At 36.1% G+C, this 14,780-nt stretch overlaps 1 protein-coding gene across 3 annotated transcripts in view; it reads left to right on the top strand.

Annotated features, from left to right (window-relative positions):
* lingo2 (leucine rich repeat and Ig domain containing 2) overlaps nucleotides 1-14,780 on the top strand; it is a 326,054-nt gene that overhangs the window by 179,444 nt on the left and 131,830 nt on the right. For all 3 annotated transcript variants that reach the window (XM_052574215.1, XM_052574216.1, XM_052574214.1), the window contains one exon: nucleotides 7,980-8,068. The gene's annotated coding sequence lies outside the window, so the exon portion shown is untranslated. The remainder of the gene's footprint in view (nucleotides 1-7,979; nucleotides 8,069-14,780) is intronic.

Consider the following 14,780-nt stretch of genomic DNA (forward strand, 5'->3'; position numbering starts at 1 on the left):
TGAAAAGATAACTGTTGAACTGTTGCCAGTAAATAGAGTAATAGCATGTGTCAACATGTATAACATTCAAACACTGATGGATGCTGAATAATTCAAAGAAAATGACTTGGCACAGTGATTATTCTGAACGTTATAAGCTGCTGCAGCTTAGACACCAAGTAGTGAGATATTTCCTTTTTAAATGCTTCTGCTGTTTAAAGGCTCTGGCATTTTCTACAGGACAAATGGCTTACTGTGTTTATTCCTGAACCTCAGTAGTAAAGAGCACACAGTCTCCCAGGAAACTGTCACAGCCTTTTTACTGACCATCACAAAGGACATTTCCTGACCAAGAGCATCCAGGCATGGCATTTGAGCAGAACTTGTACTTCGCGACATTATTTGTCAATTTGCATATGCTGTTATTTTGTTCTGTGAGTAGGCAATGGTGGATGAAATGTATTTGCTTTTAATTGCACTTGTAGTTCACCCCCCAGATAATTAGCATTTATTTTTTTATTTACACTTGAGTTTACTTGTTGCTGCAGGTTTTGAATGTGTTATGTGTATGTGTACATCTGTGCATGTGTTTGAACAAGCTGGTAAAGCCATAGCATAACCATAGAGCTGGTGTGGATCCGCATGTGTGTGTGATCCACCAGTGCAAACAGAACAAGTACCAGTTGGGAAAAGCTGTTGGGAAAATCAGTGAACCACCTCACCACAAAAAAACCATAACACAATGCACAATGAAGCAGCCAGCGCATCAGCATGAAACGCCAACAACATGCAGATTCACTGGGATGATTCCAAGAATGTCCGTTTTATTGTTGTGTAGTTTGTGAGAAAAATAAATTCATCAAAAAGAAACAAAGCATAAACAATCAGCTCGAGTGTGAAGAGGCAGCGGTTAATGAGGAAACTTCATGCATCCATGCTAAGAGGTGCTAGTAAAGTCCGAGACCACTAAGACAAAACTAATATATATATGCACAGTTTTATCAAAATGCCATACCACTTTGCACTTTAATTTTTCAATGAAATCTCTCTTGTTTCACTGTCCATGAAGCATGGTCTGCTGTTTCCTTTTTTGCACACTCTAATGGACATGCCTACGGGCAGACAAGCCTTTTTGCTTATCTCTCTTGTTTACTTATAATTTAAACAAAAACATTCATTTTGGAAGAAAAAAAATGGCAACATTAAGCCTGAGTTAATTAAAATTTCATAAAGAATCTACCGCGAGCCTATTATCTCATTCAAGACTTAACCACCGGGAAATGGGTCGTTAGATTCCTTTTTCCTTTACATCCACTCGCACACACTTGTACATATTTTACCTAATTTACCTCAGCAAGCTTTCTAACACAAATGCTTCAGTTTTTATTAGGGGACCTTTTACTGATTTTAGTCCAATTAGTTTGTCTCTAAATGCACCACATAGTGAAAAGCAATGTTTTCAGCTGAGCTAAAACAAAATCCCTCCTATTTACATCAAACAGGGACTGCTACAGTGTAAATAAATTCACAATGGAGGTGTAATATTCTGCTTGCTTCAACTAAACACGTACCTTGCATTGCACTACAAATGGAGTTAGACTCTACTTAAAGCCAACCGCAGTGTTACTCTCAAGTTACTAATGCAGTTTAAAGAAGAAAAAGGTTCTGCAGACAATTCCATTAACGCTCTGCAAAGTCTCAGCTGACTGCCGGTGTAGGCGTTCTCCAACAATACTATAACACAACAGCGCTCAGAAATAGTAGCAAGCAATAATAACAGCAAAGTGTTTTTCAGTTTGAAACTAGTCAAATGGGGGAGTGGATCGTGCCAAAAATCAGGCAAAATGTGTTTAAACATTTATTAAATGTATTTATTTGTAATTTCTCCAGGCAGACGAGGGGGCGAGTGTTTGCCTACTCATCTATTGCGCAGTAATGGAAACACAAAGGTGGCTAAGCTTTGATGGGATAAAGAGCGGGACTTTGTATTAGTGCTAGGAACAAAAGATGGAAAGAGATGAAAGTGGCAGAGAAGCTGAGAAGAAGAAAAAAAACAAACCTACAAAAACACACACTCATTCCTAATTGGTGAATGATAGTTACATAAATATCAAATAACATGTGTAAGCGGATACTCTAGTCCACAAGAGGAGGCTGAGTCATGTTGACAGAAAACTGAATCTGAGCAAACACCAAGAGACACAAAACAAACTCACAGGCACATGTATTTATGGATGCATGTATGTGTTTATATATCTATATATTTATTTATAGCTTATTATTTTTTGTTGCTCTGTGTGTTAGTGTGGATTTTTCAGTGATATTTATAATCATATTATGGCGACAAGTAGGTACATCTTTATGAATGAATCATTTGAGTCATTCACCTAATGGATCCTTCAAAAATGTTGATTCATTCAGTAACGCCACCTCAAAAATGGTGCTCGGAGATGGGCAAAGAGTAAAGTTGGAACAAAAGATAGACAATATTGAGTGTAATAAGTAGGTTATTCAATATTAACCTGTTGTTTCTTTGATAGTTATTGTATAAAAGCAGTCATGCAGTTGGTCTGAATATGAGCAGGGCTGTGTTTACATGGCTGCAAAATGATCCGTGGATGATTTACAGAACAATTATTTATATAATAATTTAATATATAATATTAACAAGACTATTATTATTGTTGTTGTTATTATTATTAGTGAGAATATAGGAACTTATCACTAAATTCCTTTTCTATCATCCTCCAACTAATACCTTTGAAATTTAGAAGCCTTTTTACTAAATTGAGAAGGCCTTTCCCTTCTTTCCCCCATTTTACATCTTCCATTTCTTTTCTTTTTCCTTTTTCCTTCCTCCCTTCTATTCTTTTGTAAGGTAACTAAACACATTTGCTCCTTCGATAATGTCCGCTCCTGTGAGGATCCTCATTAGGTCTGTGCTCTAATTAATCCTCCGTGATTTCCATGTGGCTTTCTCTCTCTTTTGCACTCTCTCTACCAGCCCCGCAAATCCTCACATGGTGGATTACTCGTGCCCGTGGGTGGGAAGAAGAAGAAGAAAAAAAAAAAAGGATGTTCACAAGTCATTTACAAGAAGCAAATTTAGGTTCTAACGCCCACCTCAGGAATTGTAACGAAGGAAAGACCTTTTATTATCTCTTCGTATAACAAAAAAGCAAGATAAAGATGCCAGCTATGATCTCTGTGACTGTCAAATGGTTGATCCAGAGACGAAACAAGGATATTTAGGTTGAGTGGATATGAGTAGATGGGGGTGAGTAGGCTATACTCTCCTGAGCATAGTAGGCTTATGGGTCTCTTCTATGACTTATCCTCTAGTGGTGGGCAGTCTTTCTGTACTGAATCAATCTCAGACATTCCCTGTCTGCCTCCAAAGCCCTCTAAAGGCCTTAAAGCTGAGACACTTAAAAGTGTGAGCCCTGCACTGATGACCTGCTCACAGCTTCCAGTCAACCATCAACTCCACAGCTACAGAAAGAGACTCTCACTTCCTGTGGCCCAACATGATCTCATAAAAATTCATAGATACAGTATGTGTCGTGTGGTTGCAATATACATAAACATATAATGTCTTATAGACACTGAAGGCTAAATAATTTAATGCATTACTACTTCTGAAAAGTAATCATATGAACCGCTTTAGATATGTACAGATTTTTAATTAATCGTTTAATGTTTGTAGAATATTGTAGAAAATGTACAGTATGTATTAAAGAAAACAGGTTTATAGTAGCATTTTGTGGCTACAATTAATCTCACTCTACATTTATCTGCTTTTTTATATTGTTTTTTAGGTTCAGGTAGGGGTGAGGTTATTAATCAAATATACCTTTATAACTGAATATATTTCCAAAATTCTCTTATGATAACCAATGCTGCATTTATTTGATCAGTTCTAAGGGACAAATGGGTCTAAGGGTGTCTTGATATACCTGTATTGATGATAACTGTGATATTCAAAGCAACAATTATTGATATTGTGTTAATTTAGTGTGTGATGATATACCGGTATTAGCGTTAACCGCGATATTTACAGTTCTCTTATGATAACTCTACATAAAATACTCCAGTGCAAGAAGACGCAGTGCTCGCAGCTACTCCTAGAAGAGCATTGTTTGTCAGAGTAATGCTGGGTAGACACCAAAAGATAATCGGGCTGATTTTGGGCTGATTTTCCCCCTTCCAACAATCCTAGCTATGTCCCGATTATCTTGATGGTTCTACAGATTACTTTATCAGATTTTCCCTTGTGTGAGGTGTGTTAAGAATGTCCGAACCTGGTTGGAAGAACGTTGAAGCCGCCCTGATCGTGAATCGTAAATATTCAACATGTTTAATATTTACGATCAGAAATCCTGATGTGTGGGGGGAACCCCGAGGAAAACGTGTGCACGCTCTGGAGATTATCATGTGAAACAAAACAATATCCAATCAGAGAGCGAGATGATGGAAGACGGAAGCAGTCATGACCATTGCTCACCTCTAGCTCACTCTGTAACTTGTACAGACCATGTTGCCACTGACTCCACCCAACCCTTGTCTTTTTTTTTTTTTTCATGAATTTTCTCTGAAAATCATTCCAAACACTATCATTGCAATTTCTTCCTGCATATCGTCCGCCATGCTTATTCTGAAGTCTTGCGAGATTTTGCGAGATTTCCTGTGTTCACAGTCGAGACTCTGGTTGAAAATCTGTTTGTGTGTGGTGTGCTGTCTTTGTCACATCATGGTGCACCACACACTACTGGAGCAAAACGGTTCAGATTTTTTATCCTCATGTTTGTGGTCTATCACATTTTGAAAATCTTATAAGATGTAAAAAATATTTTGGTGTGTACCCAGCATAAGTTTACATTAATTTACTAGTCATAGAATGGGAAACATTATATTAACCTGTTGACAGTGGTTTTCTGTTTTCATATACTTAAGTAAAGGGTGATATTTTTAATAAGTGCCCCATTTTCTCTTCTCATCTTGTTTTTGTATTTGCGATCAATACAGCCTGTGCGTGGTAACACTTTATTTCTTTGTTCAAATCTATTAACAGTTAAACGATTAAATCTAATCTTGAAAAATTGAGCGACCACATTGCTACATTAAACTCTGTTAAGTTGGTTGCAGTGCCATGCACTTAATGCCTCATCTGCGGACCATGGCCATTCTTCAATAAGGTTCATTAGTTAATTACATTAGTTAACATATATAAATAACATAATAATGAACAATATTTCAACAGCATTTATTGATCTAAGTTCATGTTAATTTCAGCATTTATTTATGAATTATTAAAATCACAATTTGTGTTTGTAAACATTAATGGAGTGTGAACTAACATGAACAATGAATGACCCTATTTTTATTAACATAAACAAAGATTAATACTAGGGCCGGGACTTTAACGCTTTAATTGAGATTAATTAATTACACAAAAAAATAACGCGTAAATTAAGATTAATTAGTTACAGAAAAAAATTCCCGCATATTTAATAACTTATTTTTGCATCGCGGAACGTTTCTCACTGGATGAGTTTCGCCGGACCGATTATACTGGAGCACCAACTAGCGTTCGCATATCACCGCAGCACATGATCGAACCTCAAGTATCACCTCAACGCAAAACATATAGCAGCTAGCGTGGACTTTACACTTTATGTTGAACTATGTATTATTTTGTTGGTGCAACAGTTTATGTTACACTCTTTATTGTTTTGGCCAAGGTTATTGAGAGTTGGACTTCGTATGTTATGGCCTCTGAAGAGAGATGTTTTCTAATAGTCAGTGTTTCCAATGTTCTGAATGTAATTGACAGTATTGTGTTTTACTTAAAAAACACTTTACAGAAGGTTCCAGCACCTATAAGCTTCCTGAATTTCTGAAATTTACTATTTCTAAATTGTTTCTAAATATGCTATTGCTACACTTAATGGCAAAAATTGCACTGGTCTGCTAGACTTGGTTGAACAAAAATAAACAATATTTTCTTGCTTAAGCTTATGTATTCAGTCATTATTCAATGGTTTACTATAAAAAAAAAATTACTTCGCACTGTTCTCAGATCAAATATTTATATGCGATTAAAATGCGATTAATTTCGATTAATTAATTACAAAGCCTCTAATTAATTAGATTAATTTTTTTAATCGAGTACCGGCTCTAATTAATACATTTTGTAATACATGTGTTGTTCATTGTTCATCCATGTTAGTTAATACATTAATGTTAACAAATGAAACCTTATTGTAAGCTTATTGTAACATTCAAAGAAGAAGGAGAAAACAGATTGTTGTGCCCGTCGTTTATCAGTATCCTAATGTTCGTTGGGTGAAAAAGAAAAACTTAACTTAACAGAAATTAATATGCCAATTTTGTGCTTTAGTATTTCTTATTATCATCAGTATTGAATCATCAAAATAGTTGTGATGCTTAATATACTTTTTTCAGGATTCTTTTAAAATGTCTTTACTAATCTTTTCCAAATAAAATCATGAATTTCTTTACAAAAAAAGAAAATATTCCCCAGACTATTGAATGGCAGGGTACATGTAAACATTACCTACAAATTATCATAAAATCAGGCTGAATACCCACAATCCTCTCTGCTGTCTCATTAAACCAAAATTAGGACATTTCTTCCTCTCATCATCCCAAAAGACCCAACGAGAAATAAAAAAGGGGGACTTAAATGTATTTAATTCTTTGTTCATTCTAATAAGTTGAGTGGGCAGCTGTAGAACGGATGCTGACTTTGCGGCTTCATCTCCATCTTTCATTTCCAGTCTTAAAATAATGTGACCGGTTGCAATGGAAGTTGATCACTCTTAACAGTAGAATATGTAAATCCCGGCACTTGAGGAAACCATCAATCCTCCATATTGAGTGGGAATGCTGGCATGCAATTGAATGTCTCTCTCATTGCAATGTACTTTAATCTTCATAATCCTGAGGTCTGAGGAATACTCTAATCCATAAGTAAACATTGCAACATATATTCATTTTTAGCCCTCCATTGGAAAATGGCACTCAACTGGAAGTAAGCAGTACCCATGATGGTGGTTTTTGATCGATAACCTCCGCATCTAGCCACTGATTGAAATAGGTATTTGCCGTGGAGTTGTTTCTCTCCATAATGATCTAATTTCATATTCTTGCCTCAAACAGTTCCTCGCCCCCTGATGCATAAGGCAAGCTGTGAATAGAGCCCACCCAGCATAATCACGCAAGATTGACAGTGGCAAAGGGATTGCTAGCTAGTTAGCACTTGACATGGGAGATAACCTTATGGAAAACATTACACCTTATCTGTATTTCCCAGGAGAATTTCACCTGCTGTCTTTATAAGGCCAATTTGTGGTAAACAGGTTTTACCTCAGGGGCTTCAAAACTGAAAAAAAAAACATCTCTGCACTATATTACCCACCATAAAACATGCCCGAATATCCAGATAATCAGCACCATCATCTTTTAAAGTTTTAAAGTGGCTCATTACAGGGCCAAGTAAATTAAGCACCTTATTCTAGGAAGCAATAGGCCGCAAAGTCAAAATATGCTCTTAGGCCAGGTGCCACTGTTTCTTTTATATAGACAAGATAAATGCTGAATAAAAGTGTCTGCTGTGGTTTAGATCGCTTATAAACCCAACCCAGCCTAAGGCTGAAGCTGCATTTCTTACAGATGGCATTACTGTATAGTTCAGTTGCTGAGCTGGAAGATACAACAGTTTAATGAGACAGCAGGAGAAGACTGCAGTTTGCCCAGGAAAGCCATTAGGCAGTAGAGTCAGTGTGGGTTTGAGGCAGTAAATATGGTCAAATGTCTCCCGATTGTCCAGGAGCTTCTCAAGTCAGTGTATGCCACAATATGTTCATCCATGTCAGTATAGCCAGGCATCAGATGGATTTTAGATGAAGCACATTTATCTGCTTGTTATTTTGAAGCACAGTAAGATAAATAGCTTCTGTTGTTTGTCTCATTTGCAGATCCTGCTGTGAATTCTGCTGCTGCAGTGGTCTTCTTCGAGCAAATATCCATCCCACACATTGGCATCTGTATTCAGAAGGCCTGAGAGGTAAGATACATTTTAATTGTACCGAGGTTCTGTGGATAAGTGAAACTCAGGACTCAAAAATAAAGATGGGCCGGTGGCAAGGAGTGTTTCGGACCAATTGACAACTCTAACCTGCCCTTTTTGGGCAATTGATCTGGGCCGGATTTCCCGATAACTATTGATCTTAGCACTTAAGAGCGTTTCCTATGAGTAATTTTACGATCATTCATTATTGTTTCACGTGCATTTCCCAACAATGCACGTAAAGCAATGTCACATAGCTGAGCTTTAAGTGCTACTTAGGAGTCGCTATCCGTTTGTCAAGTGCTGAAATGTCAACCTTATGGAATGGCTCTTAATTGTAGTACACGATCGTTTATTGACGTTTACCTAATGCTGTGTTCCAGACAGACAACTTGGATATAATAACTATAATACAATACAATATTACATTATATTGTATTATAGTATTGAATATTATACTTTACATAATAATATATAATGTATTTTTGTATACAATATAGAGAGAGGAAGAGAGAGAGAGAGAGAGAGAGAGAGAGAGAGAGAGAGAGAGAGAGAGAGAGCAACGTTATTTCCAGATCTAATACATAGCTGGTTTTTTGTGCACTTCAGCAAGTCATTGACATATTTTTCCCCCAGTCTTTGAAGCATTTCATATAACTTCTTTTAATATTTTTTGCAGTCATTTAATTTAGATGTGTATTTCTTTTTTTCTGCCCCTTTTAATTATTTCATTTATACATTAATAGTAATAGTAATAGTAATAAGTCATAAAGTGTATAATAAAGCACAACCAAATCCTTATATTATAATCACATTGCACTTGAATCAAGTGCAAAGACTGTCCTGCAGGTGACCACGTAAATCTGTCTTCTTACGATGCACTTAGGGCTTTACAATTACTCCAGAGCACCTGTAGATCTACGAAGATTTTCAAGTGCTACTTAAGTTACGATGCTTTTGGGAAACAGACCATAATATTAAGATCAGTCATACGATCGTTTTTACAAACTTCTTAGGCTTATGAAGCTTTTGGGAAATTCAGCCCTGGACCGTGTTAATTTTATATATGCATTTCGAGCTCAAATTTTTCATTTTCTTTGATGTGTTCTTACCAATATATCACACTGTCTGTATTTAGAAAAAAAATATATATATATATATACACACACACACACACACACACACACACATACATACACATGTGCTTCTCAATAAATTAGAATGTTGTGGAAAATTAATTTATTTCAGTAATTCAACTCAAATTGTGAAACTCATGTATTAAATTAATTCAGTGCACACAGACTGAAGTAGTTTAAGTCTTCGGTTCTTTTAATTGTAATGATTTGGCACAAAAGTTTCCTGCAAAGGTTTCCTGAGCCTTCAAAATGGTCTCTGACTAGCATGTTAACAAAAAAATTAAGTGGAACGAAAAACATGCACAACCAACCGACAGAACTGCAGCCTTATGAGGATTGTCATGCAAACTGGATTCAAGAATTTAAGAGAACTTCACATGGAATGGACTGAGGCTGGGGAGAAGCCATCAAAAGCCACCACACACAGACATGTCAAGGAATTTGGCTGCAGTTGTCGTATTCCTCTTTCTAAGCCACTCCTGTACCACAGATAACGTCAGAGGCATCTTACCTGGGCTAAGGAGAAGAAGAAATGGACTGTTGCCATTGATCCAAAGTCCTTTTTTCAGATGATAGCAACTTTTGTATTTCATTTGGAAACCAATGTCCTAGAGTCTGGTGGAAGGGTGGAGAAGCTCATAGCCCAAGTTGTTTGACGTCCAGTGTTAAGTTTCCACAGTCTGTGATGATTCGGGTTGCAATGCCATCCGCTGGTGTTTGTCCATTGTGGTTTTTGAAAACCAAAGTCACTGCACTGTTTACCAAGAAATTTTGGAAATTTTCATATTTCTACAGGATTTGGCACCTTTCCAGCCTGCCAAAAGCACCAAAAGTTGGTTGAATGACCATGGTGTTGGTGTGCTTGACTGGCCAGCAAACTCACCAGACCTGAACTCCATAGAGAATCTATGGGCTATTGTCAAGAGGAAGATGAGAAACAGGAGACCAAACAATGCAGAAGAGCTGAAAGGCCACTGTCAAATAAACATTCCATACCACCTCAGCAGTGCCACAAACTGATCACCTCAATGTCATGCCAAATTGAGGCAGTAATTAAAGCTAAAGGAGCCCCTACCAAGTATTGAGTACATGTACAGTAAATTAACATAATTTCCAGAAGACCAACAATTCACTATTTTTTTTTTATTATTATTATTATTATAATTATTGGTTTTATGAAGTATTATAATTTTTTAGATGAATTGGGTTTTTGTTGAATGTGACCCAAAATCATCACAATTAAAAGTACCAAAGACTTAAACTATTTCAGTCTGTGTGCACTGAATTGATTTAATACATGAGTTTCACAATTTGAGTTGAATTACTGAAATAAATTAATTTTCCACAACATTCTAATTTGTTGAGAAACACCTGTGTATGTATGTATGTGTGTGTGTGTGTGTGTGTGTATATATATATATATATATATATATATATATATATATATATATATATATATATATATATATATATATATATATATATATATATAATAAAAATTAAAGGGGTCATATGATCCTGCTAAAATGAACATTATTTTGTGTATTTGGTGTAATGAAATGTGTTTTATATGGTTTAGAAAAACACATTTTACACATACTGTACATTATAATTTCTCCTCTATGCCCCGCCTTCTGAAATAGTCAATTTTCACAAGGCTCATCTCTCTGAAAGGTGAAGTGTGCTTTAATTGGCCAGCTATCCAGCGTGTTTTGATTGGCTGAATGCCTCAAGCATGTGATGGAAATGTTACGCCTCTTAACATATTGTGATGCCTTGTCCGGCCAGAGCGATGAGACAAAAACATAAAACTCATGATATAAACATGATATAAACATGGTTTCTAGTCGTATTTTCTTTTGAAAGGCAAAAAGTAGTTTCACTTTGTCAATGGAAAATAACATTTTTATGCAACAGTTCTTTCTGGTCCTCGGATCTGATTGGCTGATAAGACTGTGATGTTAGAGTCCAACACAACTCCAACAGCCATTTCACCTTTTGTAACACTCCGCTTGAAGAAGTTGCATATTTTTCATAGCGAGTGTCATTGCGGATGCCCAAATCCACTAGAATTTTACAAATAATACTGTTTTGTGTCAAAGAATGTAGTTTTTTTTTTTTTTTTTTTTTTTTTTTTTAAGCTAGAAACTATTTGTTTGGACTTCAAATATAAAGTTTGTTAATAGAGATAACATCTGTATGGTAAATTTGTCCGACAGCCAAATCACAGTCATTTCAAAAATTGAAAATATATTTAATTTAATATTTACTGTAAAAAAAAAATGTAATAATAATAATTCAAAAGTTGAGAAAACTTTAAGGCAACCAGCTTCAGGAGATTTATGAGTTGTTTTTGAACAACATGTTGTTTTCAGTTTATACAACAACAACTTGAGAAAACAAGCACAACCAAACACAAATCAAATCAATAGCAGACAAAGGAACATTGGAGAACACAGGATTTATAAACAGTGAACGTAATCAGGGTGAAACAAAAACAGGTGTGGAGCTTATTAAATCATAAAGCATGGCAACAAACTAGACAAGAGATAGGAAACAGAGAACTAAACCAAAACAGATAATGCATTTGACAAAAGTAGTTCAGTAATATAAAACTACCACTTTGTAAACAAGTACAGGCTTACTTTGATGCACACGATTGTTTCCTGCTAATAAAACTTTGAATGATTTTTTTTTTAAATGTGACAGAGGGACCGGGACCAAATGCCTTTGCCTAACCTTCTTCTTCATTTGAAGTCTTGTTACTCCTCTGTTCTCCTTCCTCCTGATCCGCTGTGTCAGTATGACATTTTCTCCCCAAAGGGCACATGTGAGATGAAATTACTCTGAGGTGTCAAACACGTCATCTCCACATGTTTAAATGCCCAGTTTCAAATGCCAGCTTCTGCTAGTGGAGCATTGCGCAGTGAACGTTCTGGCCACTTACGGTTCCTGTCACGTTTCTGGTTTGTGCTTCAGCGAGGACCATAACGTAGAAATACTCTTTGAAACAATTGTGAACATTTAGGTAAGAGTCAGTAGTTGTTTTTCATGTGGTTCCTTTTTGGTGCTTGTTTTGTTTTGTGAAATGAATTTAAAGAGGGGAAAACTCGAGGCATACTAAAATTAAGCATTTGGTCGCTCTTTTCTCGTATTTATAGCATCTGATCCCTTCCTGAGCCTGTGTACTCTCCTGTGTTTCATCCTTCCATTTGTTTCCTAATGTAGTAGACGCTGAGAGCTCTCACGATCCTCTCTCACAGGCTCGTCAGAGGAGTGCCAGCACTCTAAATTTTCCTCCTAATTCAGCCATGCTGCAATTACACACAGGTCTCAAAGGCGAAACAGTTGGAAAGACCATGACTGAAATTAAAGTCTCAGCATAAGCGTGTATGTGTGTATCCTTTTCTACAGTGCCAGTGCAATCAGGATGCTAAAACACTCTGTAGCGTTATTAAAAAAGATATATTTGGTAACACTTTATTTTAAGTCTTTTTTTTACACATTACATGTACTTATTATTATAAAAACTATGCATTATGTATATTTATAATGTATATGTATAATTACATGCAAGTAACACAATGTCAAACCCTAATCCTAACCTTAACCATACAGTAAATACATGTAGTTAATATTGCTCAGTACTTAAATGTATAATTACACAGAAACAAATGACACCTTAAAATAAAGTGTAACCATACCATCTAAATAGAAAACTTTTAACAATTTCAACATCTTTTACAATTTCAAATTGTTATAATATTTATTAGACTGTGTGTTTGATTAAAAATTGGTGTCATATCTGTTAGGTTGACCAGTCGTATTTTTATTGTCATCAGTATTGGGCGAAATTCAGAATAAAAGAAATAGCTGCCTCTGAATTCATGAATGTTGAACTGGCTACACCCCACAAGAAGCTGAATTGGAATTTGTAATATAATATCAGGAAGCTAGCTATTGTTCTTCAAAACTTAAAAACTGCATATTTAAACCAGGCTCAGTCAAGGTAACTAATCTTTGTTTGACAAATTTAGATGTTATGCTTTTCTACTTGCAGTTTTTCAGTTCTTTTCATTGTATGTCCTTGCACTCAAACTTTAATTGCAGTTCTGCATCCTGTTTGCCAGCTTAGAACTTGTGTTGAAATTTAAAAGCCATTCTTAATTAATTTTGAATGATGCACGACCCTGATAGTTAAATGATCTCATCATCAGTAATGCTGAGTTGACGTTTAGAACCAGGGTTAGAAACAGATACTGCTCACTTTCACATTTAGCAGACGACAACATCACTCCCTGCCAAATCCCCTTTCAGTTTTTTTTTTTTTTTCCTTTTTGAACTTTTAAGAGATGTTAAAGCCCAACATAACTGGCCTTATGCTGTATTTGTATGACACGTTGACTGTTTATTATATATATATATATATATATATATATATATATATTTTTTTTTTTATACATATATTTTTTTCTCACTAATCGTTTTACTTTTTTACCCAAGCATACATAGTGGTGGCCAAAGAATATTTGGGAAATATTACACCCTGTATGATTTAATACATCCAATATAGAGGCATGATTAAGCCATTAAAGACACATATGCCATCCAAATTTCTTTTTAATTTTCAGAGAACTCGGCTGCATTCTGTGCTAGCTGATCTTATGGTTTAATTATGTCATGTCTGTAAGAGTGATTACAGAATGAGAGCGGGAAGGCCCAACTGCTACTGTGCCTGCCCTAGAAAACACAGAGTCGCTGTGTGAACTCTTTCAGATTGACCGTCTGCACTTCCCTGTGCATCTGAAAGCTATACTTTTACACTCGAGACAAAGTCCCGCAACTGTAGCTCCATTCAACACTGATCCTGCAATCAGAGTGCTTGTGTCAAGGATAGCAAAGTGCTTTTTGCTGTGATTATTCACCATGTGTGGCTAAAATTTTTGCAGATTTTTACATTTCGCAAGGTGCATGGTTTTTGAATACTTTTAGAATAAATCATCACAACATCATAAAGATGACGTTATTAAAGAGCAAATTCACAGGCAAAGTGCGATAACTGTAGTGGGCACAAAAAAAAGTGATAAAGGGGAAGAACAGAGATGAATCTGCAGTCAGATATCTTTGAAATCAAGGCCCTGTCTGGTAGGCTGACAGGCAGCCGCAGCTTTGCGAAACCAGCAGCTGATGGTTAGCTTGAAGAACTTTGTCCTTTAGATCTGAAGAGATGTTTCTGTAGGGCGAAACAGTGTGAAGAAAGGAAGCTGAAATCTCATTCATTGTCAGGAGCTCTTTGAAAACCACCTCAACTTCACAGCACAGTGAAAAAATCTCTGTAACAAAGGACAGCTCAGCAGTGCTGGCACGTGTGGCCACGTTATTAGCTACCTGGTGTGAGGGTTATATGAAGGAATGGTTAGTGCAAGCATGACAGTGTGTGCTCTGATAAGTTACCACACCGGTCACAAATCAAGATGGAGACAACAGGTAAGTCAATGAAAGGCAGGTTTATTAACAGGTATGGCAAAGGCAGATAATCTGGAGCAATAGCAGGTGAGAATCCAACACAAAAT

The sequence above is a fragment of the Carassius gibelio genome, chromosome B14 (assembly GCF_023724105.1).
Source record: "Carassius gibelio isolate Cgi1373 ecotype wild population from Czech Republic chromosome B14, carGib1.2-hapl.c, whole genome shotgun sequence".
NCBI lineage: Eukaryota > Metazoa > Chordata > Actinopteri > Cypriniformes > Cyprinidae > Carassius > Carassius gibelio.